General features: G+C 43.2%; 1 protein-coding gene and 1 long non-coding RNA gene across 6 annotated transcripts in view; one reads left to right on the top strand and one right to left on the bottom strand.

Moving 5' to 3' along the window:
• LOC128348914 (uncharacterized) overlaps positions 1-16,974 on the bottom strand; it is a 76,936-nt gene that overhangs the window by 6,953 nt on the left and 53,009 nt on the right. For 3 of the 4 annotated variants that reach the window (XR_008318429.1, XR_008318426.1, XR_008318428.1), the window contains 3 exons: positions 2,891-2,980; positions 2,061-2,204; positions 1,508-1,658 (listed from right to left, as the gene is read on the bottom strand). This is a non-coding gene — a long non-coding RNA (uncharacterized LOC128348914). Of the gene's footprint in view, positions 1-1,507; positions 1,659-2,060; positions 2,205-2,890; positions 2,981-16,974 lie in introns of those variants that run through there. The other variant, XR_008318427.1, reaches the window with a different exon arrangement.
• DNER (delta/notch like EGF repeat containing) overlaps positions 1-16,974 on the top strand; it is a 284,163-nt gene that overhangs the window by 241,970 nt on the left and 25,219 nt on the right. The window lies entirely within an intron of this gene.

Raw genomic sequence — 16,974 nt, 5'->3', positions numbered from 1 at the left:
ACTAACATCCTGTTAATTTCAATGAGTCTTCCACCAAGTAATTTAGTCAGGATGTCTGCTGAAGAATATTAAAACTGGAGCTTTAAAAATTCTTCTATTTGACTGTAAAGGCTTACTTTACAACATGGCATCCTACTTCCCACTTCTCCTTTTAGGTTTTGGAAAGAATCAAAGAGATATTTGGTTGAGATATTTGCAGCACAGCTGATCATTTGTTTCCCTTGCTTTCTGTTGCCTTTTAGGATTCATGGTCCTTTTACTCTCAGGTCACTGAGGATATTTAGAGTAAAGTGACAAAAAAGCAGAAGAAATGAATGCATTTATGTTGAAACATGTTCTCATCATAGTGCAGGCTTAAGAAACTGAGCTGTATTTGACCAAATTAGGTTTGGCTTTTAAACTCTTATCATCTAAGTCTGGAGTCTCAGATTGAAAGAGCAGCTCCTTCTCCTAAGGCAACTTTAATTTCTTTGATATTCATTTGGATCGGTAGACAATAGTTGGTTTTCTGGGGGCATGGCAACTATTTCAAATATTTTCCAGTGGAACAGATAAGTATCTCCCTAGAGGCAGAATATTTTGAAAGATTTCCATTCTTTCTGCTTTTATGTGTTTGAGACATTGCTTCCTTTCCATTAATTTCCATTTAAAAAACCCTCAAAACAATACCCCTTGTGTATTACCATGGGGACATCTTACAACATATAAATACAGTGTGTGTGTGGGGGGGTCCATTCTCAAGTATCACTTTAAAAACTTATTTTAATGTTTATTGGGCAGACGTCGTAGTATTGAGACTGTGATTGCTGACTCTTCCCATAAGTGCTCTCAATATGTTTTCCCTAGTTATCTTTGAAACATGTTTGATCTTCCATGACATTCCATAACAGAAGACATAATAAGAGATGAAGAGTTCATTCAGTCAGTTTCAGTGACTACTGGTGTTTCCAAAAAAGCGGGGTGGGGGGGGGTCACAAGTCCCACACATTCTTCCAAGTCACACCCAGTAAACCCTGCTCAGCTCTATCCACCTTCCCTTTCTTTGTTCCATTCCAGTCTTGCTCATGGAAGCCCTTCTTGTCACCTCATAGCTACCTTTGTGTTCAAATATGACATTCTTCTGAACACCAGACACTGACGACAAGCAACAGGGGAGAGCTGCTGCCCCCATGGGCTGTTTGGAAGCTGAATGCCGGACTAGAAAGAGGCAAGTGACTTACCTGAGGCAGCAAAGTGAGAACAAGACGGAGATGGAGGTCTGAGCCCAAACATTAATTACTAATCCTTTGCCCCAATATTTGCTATTGCTGAAGGCAAACCATTTAGGCTACAGTGTGATTTGCTCAAGGCCCCAGACTGAATGCAAGGTATCAGAACTCCAAATACCAGTGACTGCTCTTTCTGTCCAACATTTGCTTCCGTGCATGCTCTGAATTGTTTCTCTCCCCCTCCAGATAGGAAAAAATAGACAGCCTCAGAAAAACAGAACAGAGACAATGCTGCAAAGTTTGCTTCTGTACACAACATATAATTAGCTTGTGGAATTCAGTGCCACAAGACAGCTGCTACTTTAAGCAGTTTTTAAAAAAAGGTAAGTTCATGGAGGATAGATCTAACAGCTATTGGAATCTTCCTGTTCCAGAGGTATCTGGTCACTGCTGTGGGAAACAACATCAGAGTGATGACTAGGCAGGGGTTTTCTTACATTCAAATGCAGCAACTAAACCAAATTACCACTCATCTGTCCCACCTATACTGAGCATATTTGGAAATTCTTTTAGCTTTTAGACTCCCGCTGCCCACAATTCATTTGCCCTTGACAAATTCATCTTCTTTCCAAATCCCACCCCAATATTTTCTGTTTTGATTAATTTTCCCCTGGCAACACTAATCTCTTCTCTATTCCACTCCACTCCCCCCTATGAAAGAAAAATCCTTCACTTCTGCCATTTCTCCTTTTAGTTGAAGAAAGAATCTTACAGGCAGAACTGTGAGTGAGCTCTCAATGGAAGGACCCATGACTGGTGCAGTCCACTTCTCCACCAAAAGTACCCTCTTACCTTGTATCTGTTCACCTTCCATGGATAGCAAACAGTCCTCTGTCTTGGGGTTTAAAAAGTGGCACCTTGAAATGATGCACGATGTAAAAGATAGAGCAGGCAGCTAATGCCCATTCAGGAGCTACCCATGTCTCTGAGCTTACTCTGCAGGGACAAGGAAAACAAGCCTTGTCAGTTCATGCACACTGGAACTATCAGCCCAGAGTGCTAGTCATTTGGTCCTCTTCATTAGGTCCTGACCACCAATCTTAATGACAATCAAATCAAATCAAATCAAATCACAGTTATGGTGGCTGGCATGCACACACACACACACACACACACACACATACACACACACTCTCTCTCTCTCTCTTTAGCTGGGCCGGGCGCAGAGCACCTGCACCTCTAGTCTGCCATGGCAGCTTGATTCCCCCACCACCTGCCACCACTTTTTTGCCCATCTTCCCCCCCCCCCCGCTGGCCATCTTCTTCTCCCGCCTGCCCACCTGCTGGCTGTCTTCTTCCCTGCCCACCCACCGGCCATCTTCTCCCCCCATCATCGTCTTCCTGCCCTCCCACCACCACCGTTTTCTTTAGCTGGCTGGCCACCCGTCACCATTTGCTGCTGTTACCTTTGCCTGCCAGCCAGCTCCCACTGCTGTTTTCTCCCCCGTCCCCGTCGCTACCCGGGCAGCTGCTTGGGAACTCTCGCGAGAGCTGCCACACATGGGATTAGTGACGGGCATGCACACACACACGCACACACATGATATAGATATATAGATATCTTAAATGGCATTTCAGTGTGTTCACAATATGTAGAGGGGCGCTGGTCAATGTATCCTTACCTGATAAAGTGGAACTGATGGGAGTCTTATCAGTAGATGGGACTTTGATATTGCATCAGCTTGGCCACCTTATTATTGCTGCATCTGTAACTGGAATGGAGAAGTGAGAAATAAATACCAATCAATAAATTTCTACACGTTCTAGAAAATCTGTATTTTGATTACAAATGTGGATATGCCAGTGGTGTGCTTGAAAACACAAGGACGGGGCCATAGCTCAGCGGTACAACATTTGCTTTGCATGCACAGAGTTCTGGGTTCAGTCCCTGGCACCTCCAGGTAGGGCTGGGAAAGAATCCTGCCTGAAATTCCAGAGAGCTGCTTCTAGTCAAAGTAGCAATAGCAATAGCACTTACATTTATATACCGCTCTATAGCTGGAAGCTCTCTAAGCGGTTTACAATGATTTAGCATATTGCCCCCCAACATTCTGGGTACTCATTTTACTGACCTCGGAAGGATGGAAGGCTGAGTCAACCTTGAGCCCCTGGTCAGGATCGAACTTGCAACCTTCTGGTTACAGGGCGGCAGTTTTACCACTGCACCACCAGGGGCTCAGTGCTGTCAAAGTAGACAGTGCTGAGCTAGATGGACCAATGGCCTGACTCAGTATAGGGCATGAAGACACCTTTTATGGGGTTAGTAGCTCTCGTGGATTTATTTACATCAACTCTCTTGTTCCTTGTGCTGTTTACCAGTGATGAACTGGGAACAGAGGAACCCTATATATGCTATTTTAACTCCTGTTACCACAAGAATCTTCTCAAAAGCCACTGAGTTAACTACCAAATAAAATCAGCAAGGGAGCTTGGAGAGGTGGTTGTTAACTTGCTGATAGTGAGAGTGGTACCTTGTAGGTAGCAAAGGGAAATGAATTGTGCCAGCAAGTGAAGTATGACAATACTTTATTTGTGTAGCACACAACATCAAGGCTAGCAACGGAATTGTTTATAGGCTTCCTAGTGCTATTGTATTTTCAAAGACTTTGGTGTTTTGAGACACCCTCTCATCTTTGAGCAGTTCTCCGTGCATTAAAAAACACCCAGCATGTCAAAAGTACACATGCTCTAAAGATCCCTTTCAGCTACTGATAAGGTGAAATAGGACACAGAGTTCTAAACTGGTACATGCACAGATTCCCTCCCCCCCCCCCTTTGTTATTGGGAGACATGCTGAGCAGCCACAGATGTATTTGGACTTGTTTGGAGATACAGGTAAGCAGCACTTCAGAAATGCACACAACTGACATTTCCCTTACTTACAACAAAAAAAAAATGCCAAAGCTACAGCTTTCAGCTTAATGTTATTTCTGGAGACTTCCTTCTCAAGTGTTCTGAAATATTTATACAGCCATTCACTAAGAAACATTTAGTATGTAGTCTATTTGCCAAAAGCTCTGCTTTTGTTTTAAGGAACTGAATTGCAATCATGAAGTATGGAAGAGTGGGAGAGACTATATTTTTGAAACATGTCTTTCTTCTGATTCTGTTTTTGTCAGTGGCTGCATCAGCATGCATGAGCTAGCAGGTGGAAGCTAGGTATTGCAATTTTGGGTTAAAATCAGGATTCCAAAGACAAAATTCTCAGGTAGCAACCAGTTTTTAACTGGGACTGGATTTTGAAGAGCCAAGGACATTGGCTCCACCCATTGCTCTCCTATGCAAGTTGAGGCATGGGCAAAGGGCTCCAACCTCCTCCCCCCCCCTCCGCCAAATGCGTCAGCAGCCTCCATTTTCACAATGGGGGCGGGGAGTTAGAAGCTTTTGATTGCATTAGTGAACAACTGAAGTGCATAAGAAGGGGAAGGCTCTGTCAGAGTATCTGCTGGTATGCTGAAGCATCTGCACTGGACTTTGCTAAAACAAAGCACTGGGGAGGAGGGAGTTAAATAGCCCTTTGATTTATGCCTAGTTTTCACTAAGAGCAGTTGAGGTAGGAAGTTTGTTTCTGGGGTGTACCATTTCAGATTGCAAGGGGAGGGGACCCATGAGACTGAATGCAAAAAACTATTCCCTCCACATGAACAACTAACAGGTCAGGCCGAAGTTAGATTAGAACTGATCTCCCTGCCACCTCTTTGTAGAATTTTTGTTTTCTATAGAGGAAATCATTCAGTTGAGCTGCAAGCATTTCACCTGCAGTCTGAAGTCACACAGCCCAGAACGTGGTTACCGTATCTCCTGTTTGTGAGGACTGGGTTCGTGTGTCTGTTTAGTTTTGAGCAAATGGCTAAAGAAAAACATTTTTATAATTGGGGGCTATTCTGAGAGCCAGAAGGCTTGATTCTCTTGTAGCAGAGTTTTGATGTTTGGTTTCCAGCTGTGCCTCTATCAAAATGAATTCCCAGTTTTAAAATAAAGGCCAGTTGCTAGGTTAAATTTATTAAGCCTGGGTGTAAAACATCTTTTAGCTGATCATCTTGGCATGATTCCATGCAAGTTATAGGTTATTATGCTCATAGAGGTCTGAAACACATTTGTCATTTTGTGATTTATATTAGATTTTAATATATTTTTCTAAAGCCCACTTCTATCAAAAAATCTAGAGATGTAATGCTGAGCCAACATTTTTGACCCACAGGTTCCATTGCATTTTTCGGCATATAATCACTTGTGAAGCAAGTGGGTGGAGAGAATAACTTGCTTAGCTCCAGAAATAAAGCACTGCCCCTGCATTCATTTTCTCATTGCTGACCATCTGTATGCCTTTCCTTCCAAGGATGAATGTTATGCTCTCTACTGAGCTTCCAGTGATGTAACTTCTAATCCTGTGAAATTGTGCATAAGAGGAGCATTATAAAAGTGCATTAGCTGAAGGACTGTGGAAATGTTTTTGTCTGGGCAGGAGCTTCGTTTCCACATTTAGATTTTCATGTTTAAAATGATAAAGATGTTCGGAAAGTCTATGAAAAAATGCCCATGCTCCCAAAGTTAGGTTGCTATATGGTTAGTAGAAACACAATTTCATGAAAATCAAAGGTAGCTGTGGTTGGCCAAAAAATGCAAGATCAAAGCAGCAATATCACAAAGTAAGCAGCAAGCCATTTTCTCCAGAAACGTTTTCCAGGGTGGATGCTAAGCAAAACAAAAGAGGTAATGATGGTAGGGAAATCTGTGCATGATGATAATAAGCAATACCCAACTCTTCCATTGTTCCACTTTTTAATTTTGCATAATATCCAGTCTGAAGAAGAATGCTAGATAACTCAAAGGTTTGCTGATGGCTTTGTGATATTTTAGTTAGTGCTAATGAAGGTATTACCCTCCTGGGGGTAATAGACTATGACCTGTTTCAGGTATGGCTGTTTTCTAACAGTGAAATGACTTAGGGAGGGAGTACATCTGTGTGCACTGCTAGGTGTGAAAGTTGTGCAAGTGTCCACTTGGCTATGATCATACATGCTTGGAAGCCACATGATGGTATGAAATGGTCGTGTATCAAGGAAGAAACCCACCAGCAAGAGGAGACAAAAGCCACAGGAGAAAAGCCACAGTCGCCTAAGCTGTGGTTGTTCATACAGTTTGACCTTCTAGAAATAACAGGTTGGAATAATAATTGGGTGGTAGTGTGTAACATTTTTCTTGTGGCTGTGCACTTATCAAAAATAAAACCATAGAATCTGTGATAGATGGCCAGGCTTTATCTAGAGTGATCAGATTAAGGAATTTAAAATTTAGCTGCTTTATGAAGTGTGCAACAACAGGAAATAAAGTCATAACCATTTTCTTCTTTGCAAGTAATGGGGTTGTGGAGAAAATCAGCTGTACTTTTTGATCCATGCTTAAATTCCTAATTAGTGAAGAGAGGAGGGATTAGGATTCAGATAGTCTTGCAGGTAATACCAGAATACTGTTCAGTACCATATTCTCTTGTAAGATTTTTTGACATCTACCCATGTGACTTGATCTTTAGTAGGAACAGGTAGAGTCCCCTTCATTTGCACAAGTGATATATTACAACCCTATATAAATTGACCTGATGACTGCTTTTCAGAAATAAGAGAGGAAAAAGAGGCAGGAAAGAACAGAATGTCCTCAACCAGGAAGGAAGAAAATACATGTGATCCAAATAATGTGCCTTTTTCGGCGGAGATGTTACACAGTAATTAAGAAATTGACAGTATTATCCTATCCATGAGTTATGCTTGTGGAGTGGCATAACAGTGTTCTAAATTCCTTTGTGTTGGCAGAGTAGATTGATGTGTCAATTTGTTTAAAAATGTGGGCAGGGGAGTAATGCTGGTGTAAGGCTACCATGGATATCTGGGTGGAAATGTGGAGCTGGAGGAGTGACGAGAAGGAATGTAATCTAGTCAGTGTTCTCTGCCTGTTCAGTCCTGCCCCCTGTGGAATTTGGAGGTGGTGGGATTTTCAGATACTTCCTTTCAAGCTGATAGAAGACTGCCTCTCTTCTCTCTCTTTGCCAGCTGCCACAATAGGATTTTGGCTAACTCTACAGCCTGTCATAGCACACTACCCGGATTATATGAGGCCTAGTCAGGTACTCTAGAACATGTCAAGGCACATGGCTTGAGGATAAATAACTTTGCCCCCATGGTTGGAAAACAAGGAGCACCAAAGTGGAAGCTTTGAAAAACAACAAATATTTATATACCGCCTTTCAACAAAAGTTTCCAAAGTGGTTTACATAGAGAATGAATGAATGAAAGAATGAATGAATGAATAAGATGGATCCCTGTCCCCAAAGGTTCACAATCTAAAAAGAAACATAAGATAGACACCAGCAACAGACACTGGAGGTACTGTGCTGGGGGTAGATAGGGCCAATTAATCTCCCTCTGCTAAATAAAGAGAATCGCCATGTTAAAAAGGTGCCTCTTTGCCCAGTTAGCAGGGATACACTTTGCCAGGGCAAACTTGCAGAAATAAACCTAATAACACTTGATTTCTCAGAACCTTTATAGGTACCTTTCCTCAGTACCTCCTGTAATTGGAACTTCAAGGACAAATCACCCCACACAGGTAAGTACAGGAAAGTAAACTCACCAGGGAAGAGAGACCATGCCTCAGGGTAGGGGTTGGCAACCGTAGCTCTCCAGCTGTTGTTGAACTACAACTCCCGTCATGCCAGGCTGGGGATGATGGGAGTTGTAGTTCAACAATGACTGGAGAGCTACGGTTGCTTAACCCTGCCTCAGGTTATGACCCCCTTCATCTGCTCCACAAATCCCTCCCCCAACAACTCCTCCAAGAAAAGAGACGGGTGTGCAAAATACTTGAACTCCTATGTCCACAGTATGTCTCCCAACCCTTCTCAAATAGAGTTAACTGTGTGCTGGCTTAACTTTCCTCCCTTACTCAACAGGTGATGTGTCTTCCTTGCACATAGATAGTTTGGAGGATGGGAGGTCCTATTGACAACAAACTCTCTGTTGACAGCTAAGTTCCCACTATGCACCAATGAGAGCAATTAAACATACCAGCCACCTCTGTTGGTGAACACCAGGCACTCTACTATACCGGGATGTGTGAGCTGGGCTCGACATCGAGCTGGCCCAGTTCAGCTGGTCCGAGTTCGAACTGGACTGCAGACCAGCTTGGGTTTAACTGTAAAGGGGAATCCTTAAGGATTCCCCTTTACAAGTAAAGAGTAAGCTACTTGTTTAGGGGTTAGTTTTGGTTAGGGGCACCCCTTTACTTGTAAAGGGGAATCCTCAAGGATTCCCCCTTACAAGTATACCTGAGCCGGTCTATCAGCCGGCTTGGATAGGCTCAAGGGTGAAGCTGAGCCAGACCTGGCTTGAACAAACCCAGAACTGGACCAGGCCAGGTCGGTTCGAATCTGGCCTGGATTTGACCTAAGCCAACCCAACAAGTTCCATGCACATTTCTCCTATACCTATGGCTGTCCACACACTCATGACTCATTTTTCTTTGCAGAATATGAGCCAGAGAAAATGGAACAAAATCTGCAGATAGAGTAAAATTGCAGTTTCTTGCAGTGGATGGGTAAGATTTGTCTTGATCTCCCCCAATAAGGAGATCATAAACATAGATATCAGGAAGGCTGACAGTGGGAGAATTTGAAGCCCGGTCAAATAATGCAGAATGGAAGAGTTGACAACACACTTTCTCTTATTTCCTCATCAACTCTAATGTACACCCATCACCAGACCTATTTTTTGCAGTACCCATTAATTATCACCATCCCCATCTTCTTCTTGTCTCTCCACAAGCAACCAGTCATTCAGCACGCACAGAAGCAAGGATGTCTCCATACATCTCTGCCATGCAGACCACAAGAGAGATTAACAACAGCAGCAGTAATCAGTGGGAAGCCAGCTGTTCCTCTGTGGCATGCTACCTATTTGTTCTAGCATGCCTGTTTGCTGCCTTCAGGGAGAGGGTCTAGCTCAGCCCTCCAGTCTGAGCTAAACCCCCGTCCCATTTCTTGAAGGTCTCCTGCCCAGCAAAATGGTTGTTTTGTCTTCCCCATGCTACACCAGACAGTTCACTCTACAGTGAACTGCAGAAGCCATTCTGGCTTCCACAATCTGCTCTGGAATTTCATCAGAGCGAAATGATGACATTCACTCCTCTCCCTGTCCAACGGAAACCATCCCTAACTGGGTTGAATGACATAATGAGGTCATTCAGCCATCATTGTGTGTCGATTAGCACCTTCCATGCATCATTAATGTGAAGGTGTTATTGGCAAATAACATTGTGCTGGGCGGTGATGGAGTATCTATTGGTGTTTCTATATTAGCTTTCATTTCTACAGCTGTTGGTTTAGTATAGTTGCTACCCAGCATAGTGGGACTATAAATAACAAGAGGACACACCTTTCTTTGCAGATGAAAGATTTCAGCCTTTTTGTAGTGCCTCAAGAACTAGTAGAAGATTTAGTCAGTGAAAAGAGGATGTGTATGGAATAAGGTCAGCAACTCCTGTGGAAGAGTGGTACCCGAGTCAATTCCTAGGGCTTTTTTATGAGGCCATTTGTGGAGGAGGAATTGCCAAGCAGTTCTAAGAACTATGAAGCACTGGCAGTGTCAATAGACAGTATGTCCCCCACAGAGAGGTGTGGCTCAAGACACCACTTCTGCTCTTCCAGATAATGAGGAACCAGCTACCACTGAGATGCAGTCAGCTAGGGTGAGATAACACATACAAATAAGCCTACACTAAATGCTATATATCTGACTATTATGTAATCCTTTCAGGGACAATTGATAATGATTAGGGATGTAGCAATTAGAGAAGCAGACAATATTTCAGAAGCAGACAGTTTTTATAACTGTCTTTCACAGGTCTATAGCTCTTTCTTGGACTACAGACAAAGTGAAATGGATACCTATTTTGGCAGGCTGACCTTATTCTTTCAGTCATTGAATAACTGAATATAAGATATGTGCAAAAGGTTTGTGTGTGAATTCTTGCAGATGGTTAGCTTAACATGGAAGGAAGTAGGAAAAAAGATCTGATAGAGTTAATATCCATTCCATTGCTGGAATGAGGGGAAATGATGGTTTATTCTGTACAGACTGTTTGGGCTCTGTGCTCACCAATGCTGCGGAATAATGTATTGCCTAAAAACATCAATCTATATGATATTCACTACATGGAAGTGAATTAGGTAGATGAAGAGGAATTGTTGGGAAGTCTTTTTTGAAGAGCGGAAAAAGGGAAAGAGGAAAGTATTCACAAGGGTATTGTTGATACAGGTGGCAAAGGCTATTCTATCTATCTATCTATCTATCTATCTATCTATCTATCTATCTATCTATCTATCTTATTTTTATACTGCCTGATATGCATATCTCTAGAAATATATCTGATGAGGGTCTTGGAAAAGGGTAGTAGGAGACATATAATGATCACATTTTGGTGTATGTATTTTTCATGGTGATTTCAAATGAATTTTGAGAAATTTTACAGACCTACTGGCAATTCAGCAGCCCGTTCCCTCTGTAAACATACATAATCTCAGTTTGAAGGAGTTCTCAGGTGAAACATATGGAACAGCATTGAAGAATGTTCTGTGATGACCCAGCAGTTTAGGAGTTACATATTGTGACTGATTGCTTTGTCTGGTTGTACTTACTACAAGGGAGTTGCTGAACAAGCACTAAAGTAGCAATAACATTTGCTTTTTCATTGATTTTGGTATCTAGCAGAAGTTCGATGATGCCAGAAAGAACTTAAACAACTATAGCAAAGGTAGCAATAAAAAACCTCCTCATCTCCGACTCCAGTCAGTGGTCTCATTAAGGGTTTTTTAAGCTAGTTTAACCCTTTTCTTGGATGACAAAAACTCCTTAAAATACTTAGGGAAATTATGCCTTTTCATTGCTTTCAAATTGTTCATTCACTGAACACATGGAAGGGGTAACAAGGTAGAGTTCTGTGGCCATCCCCCATGCGCTCAGAAGAAGGCATGAAAGGGTCTCTGTGTGAATACAGCTGTATGCATGTAGGCTCTTGCACGTGGACTGAGAATCCTTTGCAATCAGGGCACAGATCTCTTAGGCTTCCATTGAATATGCAAAGGTCGCTGGCAGGGCCAGCAGCTGCAGTGAAACTCCCTCCAATACTTGTTCAGCAACTGAAGGCGAGAACACTCCCTCTTGGATATATCCCAGTGTGCACAAAAACGTCTGTAATGTACCCTCTCCCTACATACAGAGCTCTGTATGTGCAGTTGTATGCTGTGCTGTATGTGTGTACTGCTCCGCACATGGAACAGACTGGATAGTCTCCTATATGTTTTTAAAACCTCTCCTGAACGTGCATTTAGAAAAGAAACCCAGTTAAAGAGCAGGAAAATAAAGAAGGCTGATGTAGAGATGACTTTCCAGTCTCATAGGAATGGGATCCTCTTTGCTTTTATCTAGGTCTTCATCTCATTCTTATAATTAGCAGTTTTACTGACATCAGGAGATCTCGAATCAATGTTTTTCTAAGTAGTAGGGTAAAAATACTGCCTGTCCTCCTTTCTGAAAGTTAAGAAGTGTGGAAGGTGGAAGCTGCCCTCTAGTGGAGAGAAAAGGCATATTTCCCACATAGCATGTGATCTTTGACCAGTTGCAAGTTGATCCTAATTTCCAACAGCCATTTGTCGGACATGAAGCTCAGAGAGTATTGGTTTGCAACAATAAATGTTCAGGGGGGAAGTGTTTTTAGATATTCAGAAGTATACATGTACTGAGAACTGCAATTCATTTCCAAGAGCATTTTGTTGTGGATTAAGTTATACATTGTAATTCAAGGTAAGACTGCATATAGTGTCATCCTCTCACTTTTGGTTCCCACTCTGATGCTCATTGAAGATTTGTCAGAAAGCAATGTTTTTTTGTCTTTTTATCAGGAAATAGATAAAATTTTCTGCTTCATGATAATGGTATTCTGCTTCATGATAATGGTTAGTTTTATGTGCTGCAAAAGCAAACAAATAACTGGAGGATTATTTTTTATTTTATCTTATCATATTTATATACTGCCTGATATCTACATCTCTAGGTGGTGTACATAATCCAATATAAAAACAAAACAAAACATTTTCACAGAATAAAAACAATTAAAAACAATTCACAGAGTAAAACAATTAAAACCATTTCACAGAATAAAACAAAAAGTTTAAAATTAATTTTAATTTAAATCCAGAGAAAACAGGTATGTCTTAAGGGTCTTTTAAAAAGCAATCTGTGATGGAGAATCTCTTATTTTGACAGGGAGTGCTTTCCAAAGCCCCAGGGCAGCCACTCCCCAAGTCACCACTAGACAAGCTGGCAGCAACTGTAATTGTACCCCAGATGATTTTAATAGGTGGCAGGGATCATGACAAAGGATGCAATTTCTTATGTACTCTCCTGGACCCAAGTCATTCAGGGCTTTATAGGTAATAACCAGAACTTTGTATTTTGCTCTGAAACATATAGCAGCCAGTGCAATTCTTTAAAAATCAGTGTTATATGCTCCCTTTGGGTTGCCCCAGAAATCAGACTGGCTGCTGCATTCTGTACCAGTTGTAGTTTCTGGACTATGTACAAAGGAAGCCCCATGTAGAATGCATTACAGTTGTCAAGCCTGGAAGTTACCAGCATATGTACTATTGTTTTTAAGGTCATTTTCCTCCAGAAAGGACGTAGCTAATATATCAGTCGAAGCTGATAAAAAACGCTCCTGCTGTTGCCTCAACCTGAGAGACCAGAGAAAATTTTGGATCCAGGAGCACTTTCAAGCTACGTACCGGATCTTTCAGGGGAAGTGTAACCCCATCTAGAACAGGCAGATCTAAACCATCTCTCGTGTCTTGACCCCCGACAATAAGTACTTCTATCTTATTTGGATTGAACTTCAGTTTGTTGTTCTTCATCCAGCCCATTACTGCCTCCAGCAGGCGTTTAGGGAAGTTATGCCATTTCCGCATGAAGTTGATAGGGAGAAATAGATCTGGGTGTCATCAGCATATTGATTACACCCAGCACCATACCTGATGATCTCTCCCAGCGGTTTCATGTGGATATTAAAGAGCACTGGAGACACAGAAACATAAGAAGCTGCCATATACTGAGTCAGACCATAGGTCCATCTCGCTCAGTATTGTCTACACAGACTGGCAGCAGCTTCTCCAAGGCTGCAGGTCGGAATCTTTCTCAGCCCTATCTTGGAGATGCCAGGGAACGAACTTGGAACCTAGATGTGCTCACACTTCTAGTCTCCCTTTCAATGCAACCAGGGTGGCCCCTGCTTAGCTAAGGGGACAAGCCATGCTTGCTATCACAAGACCAGCTCTCTCTTAAAGAATGACAGTATGGAGCCTTGTGAAACTCCATACAGTAACTCTTGCTTTGCAGAGCAACAGTCTCCAAGCGGCACCATCTAGAATCTACCCAAGCAGTAGGAACGGAATCACTATAAAACGTTGCCTCCTAATCCCACCTCCCTCAGGTGACTCAGAAGGATACCATGGTTGATGGTATCAAAAGCCACCGAGAGATCCAAAAGGATCATCAAAGTCATACTCGCTCTGTCGATAGCCAGGCAGAGATAATCCATCAGAAGAATCCATCATTGTTGGATTCTTTTCGGTTGGTGCGGCCTGAGGATATGGACAAGATCCTGGGCAGTGTGCGGGCGACTTCATGCGCTCTTGACCCTTGCCCATTGTTGGATTGTTTTCGGTTGTTGCGGCCCGAGGATATGGACAAGATCCTGGGCAGTGTGTGGGCGACTTCGTGCGCTCTTGACCCTTGCCCTTCATGGCTAATAAAAGCTGCCAGGGAGAGGACAGGTAGATGGTTGGAGGTGATCGTTAATGCTTCATTAAGGGAGGGCAGGATGCCATCGTGCCTTAAGGAGGCGGTGGTAAGACCTCTATTAAAAAAGCCCTCCCTTGATCCCTCCAACCTGGACAACTATAGACCTGTGTCTAACCTCCCCTTTTTGGGCAAGGTGATAGAGCGTGTGGTGGCGTCCCAGCTGCAGAGGGTCTTGGATGATATGGATTATCTGGACCCTTTTCAGTCTGGCTTCTGCCCTGGATATGGGACTGAGACTGCCTTGGTCGCTCTAGTGGATGACCTACGCCGGGAACTAGACATCCCTGTTGGTTCTGCTGGACCTCTCGGCGGTGTTCGATACCATCGACCATGGTATCCTTCTGGGCCGCCTCTCGAGTATGGGAATCGGAGGCACTGCGTTGCAGTGGTTTCGGTCCTTTCTTGAAGGGAGGGTTCAGAAGGTGGTGCCGGGGGACTACTGCTCGGCCCCGTGGCCGTTGGCCTGTGGGGTCCCGCAGGGATCGGTCTTGTCCCCCATGCTGTTTAACATCTACATGAAGCCGCTGGGAGAGGTCATCCGGAGATTTGGACTGAGTTGTCAGCAATATGCGGATGACACTCAGCTCTATCTCTCCTTGTCATCTGATTCTAGGGAGGCGGTGGATGTCCTTAATCGGGGGCTGGAGGCTGTGATGGGTTGGATGTGGGCTAACAAACTGAAATTGAATCCGGATAAGATGGAGGTACTGTTGGTCAGTAGGAGAGCCAATCGGGATGAGGAGATTCTACCGGTTCTGGATGGGGTTGCACTCCCCTTGAAGGAGCAAGTACGCAGCTTGGGGGTACTACTGGACCCGGCTCGGCTTTTGGAAGCTCAGGTGGAGGCGGTGGCCAGGGGTGCGCCAGCTGCGTCCCTTTCTCGAGAAGGCAGATCTGGCCATGGTTACCCACGCCTTAGTCACGTCGCGGCTGGATTACTGTAACGCGCTCTATGTGGGGCTGCCCTTGAAGAATATCCAGAAATTGCAGCTTGTGCAAAACGCGGCAGCAAGGGTTTTATCCGGAGCTGCCCGTTGGGAACATATCACCCCCATTTTGAAAGAGCTGCACTGGCTGCCGGTTCGTTTCCGGGTCCAATTCAAGGTGCTGGTTTTGACCTTTAAAGCCCTAAACGGTTTGGGCCCGGGGTATTTGAGGGACTGCCTGCTCCCAAGGGTTGCTGCCCGCTTGACAAGGACATCTGAGGGGGCCCTGCTCCGGGTGCCGACAATGAGGGAGGCCCGGCTGTCGTGCACTCGGGACAGGGCCTTCTCTGTTGCTGCCCCCAGACTCTGGAATGCTCTCCCAGTGGCCATTCGTTCCTCGGACTCCATCACGGCTTTTAGAAAGCTTTTAAAGACTTGGCTTTTTACCCAGGCTTTTACATGATCGTTTTCTACTGAGGCTTCTCTGTGTTTTTATTTGTTGTATTTGTTGTATTGTTTTAATGCCTGTTTTTATATGTTTTTATACTTTTAACATGATGTTTTTTATTGACTTTTTATTGTATGTTTTTAATTTTTGTAAACCGCCTTGGGGTTATCTTTTTAACGAAAGGCAGTATATAAATGCAAATAAATAAATAAATAAATAAATAAATAAATAAATAAATAAATAAATTCAGGCCGACCAAGGCAGTCTCAACCCCATGGCCCACACAAAAGCCAGTTTGAAATGGGTCTAGATAATCAGTTTCCTTCAGGACTGTCTGGAGCTGAGAGGCCATCACCTTCTCAATCACCTTGCCTAACCATGGGAGATTAGAAATGGGCCTATAGTTGCCTAACTCGGAGGGGTCCAATGTAAACTTTTTCAAGTATGGTTCAGTGATAGCCTCCTTAAGACAAGGGGCATCCAACCCTCCCTCAGAGAAGCATTTATGATGTTAATCAGACTCTCTGTTAATCTGTTAGATAAAATAAGCCAAGTTGGGCAAAGTCAAGAGAGCAGGTGGTAGTCCAAAACACAGCTTGTTTGAAAGCAGTCCGAAACAGCTTGTCCACATCTTCAGGAGTTGCAAACTGAAAATGATCCAGTTTACCACATAAGAGGAGTTGCTGAATACCTCCATAACAGACTCTGTCCTAATTGCAGAATCCAGTTCGACCCAAATATGAGAGATTTTGTCAGCAAAAAAAATCATTAAAAGCATCACAGCAGGTAACTGATGGTTCCAAATTTGGATTCAAGGAGAAGGGGGCTCGTACTAGCCCTCTCACAACCCTAAACAACTCCGCTGGCATGAACTTTCAGATGCAATATGGGCAGAGAAGAGTTGCTTCTTTGCTGTGCGTATTGCCAGAGCATAGATCTTCAGATGTGCTCTATGTTGTAACCTGTCGGATTCAAGCTGAGTCTTTTATTACTCATTATTCAAGTTGTTTATTTATTTATTCGATTTCTATACTGCCCTTCCAAAAAATGGCTCAGGGCAGTTTGCACAGAGAAATAATAAATAAATAAGATGGATCCCTGTCCCCAAAGGTCTCACAATCTAAAAAGAAACATGATACACTCCAGCAACAGTCACTGGAGGTACTGTGCTGGGGGTGGATAGGGCCAGTTACTCCCCCTGCTAAATAAAGAGAATCACCACGTTAAAAGGTGCCTCTTTGCCAAGTTAGCAAAGTTATTTATTTGTCCAGATTGTCAAGGCATTTGAACTCAATGGGGCTACTCATGAACAATGTTCAATTTATATGCTCACTGACCAAGTGCACTGGGGCTTTGTTTCATATAGTGAGAAGACATGTCAAAAAGGAGTTACTCTTCATTTCAAATGAAATGGACTGCCACTTAGT

This window comes from Hemicordylus capensis, chromosome 3 (assembly GCF_027244095.1).
Source record: "Hemicordylus capensis ecotype Gifberg chromosome 3, rHemCap1.1.pri, whole genome shotgun sequence".
Lineage (NCBI taxonomy): Eukaryota > Metazoa > Chordata > Lepidosauria > Squamata > Cordylidae > Hemicordylus > Hemicordylus capensis.
The sequence above is the reverse complement of the archived record's forward strand: the minus strand, read 5'-3'. Positions and strand labels throughout refer to the sequence as shown.